The sequence below is a fragment of the Capsicum annuum genome, chromosome 10 (genome assembly GCF_002878395.1).
Source record: "Capsicum annuum cultivar UCD-10X-F1 chromosome 10, UCD10Xv1.1, whole genome shotgun sequence".
In the NCBI taxonomy this organism is placed as follows: domain Eukaryota; kingdom Viridiplantae; phylum Streptophyta; class Magnoliopsida; order Solanales; family Solanaceae; genus Capsicum; species Capsicum annuum.
The window spans coordinates 49,001,556-49,003,141 of NC_061120.1; positions in this window are offsets into that span (position 1 = coordinate 49,001,556).

Genomic DNA, 1,586 nt, shown 5'->3' on the forward strand with positions numbered 1-1,586 from the left:
CATGTCATGAACATACTTAAATGCGAAGTAATACTGCTCTGTACAAACAAAATACTGAAATCTCTGTACACGCTGGTACACTAGTATGTGAAAGCCTCTATTACATAGGACTGAGGAGCCATTGGGACAGATCCCCAACTGACTCGTATTGAACCAAAAGTAAACAACCATCTATTAATAAGACAAAATCGGAGACACTGGTCCTCGAACCATGAGGACTCACCAACCGCAGAAATGTAGATGAAGGTGCTCGAAGATCACTGTCGCTGCTGAGACTGAGCACATGAACCTATATCATGAGGAAATATAGAATACAAAAGAGTTTGGGAGTCTGTACTTGGGAATGTACTGAGTATGTGGGGGTGGATGCAACATTTTAAATAATATCATAAATGTATAAGAAAATCATGCATGTTGACAATAATAACTCTCTTCGCTTGAATTATCTAAAACATCATTTCCGTAAGTCATCAGTAATAACATATGCTTCATAAATCTCATAAATCATTTAACTAAACTCAAACTCTTTGACTCATGACTTAGAGTGACTCGTTAACTCATGGTACTTAGATCATTATGGATGTGAGAGTTTCTATAACCGACATAACTACACCATGTGAGCCGAATGGAGTCCAATGTTTTGCCTTCCTAAGGAGAGAAGCCCACATTGGCGGGGGTGCCGTACTCTTGCCAGGGAGTACAACCTCAATCTCTTTATCACAATATCATACTCGGCCTTTGTCCCATAATTATCAACATCAATCCTATGGTGGCACATAATTTCGGGGAAATACCACATTTCTCGCTCGGTGCTAAATACTCTTCCCAAACTCAGCTCAGAACGCGTTAAGAAATCCACCTTAATCACTATCAACTCATGGGTCTATTGTACAAACCAAAACATAAATATATATCTCATCTATAAATCATAAACATCTTGTGGATTCCTAACTCGACTCAACTCAACACAATCTTTCTCAACATCAAGTATATTTGCTTATCGAATCATTTCGAATATCAACAGCTTCAAGGAAACATCTTAGGACTCATTCTTCACTTTCAATCTCAAATATCGATATATATTCAATAGTCAAATTTCTCATGGAAAGGCATAACTCATGACACTTATCTTAAATCTCTTAGAAATCATCAATACATAATGACAATATACAACTCATGGAATAAATTCTCAATTTAAGAAACATGATGGTGAAATAATCATAAATATCAAACTTACTCAACTTAAATCTCATAAATCATAAATAAAGAAATTTGGGTGTAAAACCACTTACAAAATCATGTAAATCAATAATAGAAAGTAAATCTTTAGGCACAAGAACGAAAGGAGTGCTCTTGTTCAAGCCCCACATACCTTGGATTATAATTTTGGAGATGTAGAAACTTGTTTGGAACTTCTTCCTTACATTTTTGAGCTAAGATCCTTGATGCCTTTGACTAGGGGAGCTTAATTTTTGGATAACTTGGAGAAATCTACGGAAGATCCTTGAATTTCTTGGAAGGATTTTTGATTTTTGGGTTGAGAGAAAACCCTAGTTTTCTAGAAAATTCTTGTAGAAATTAGAGAT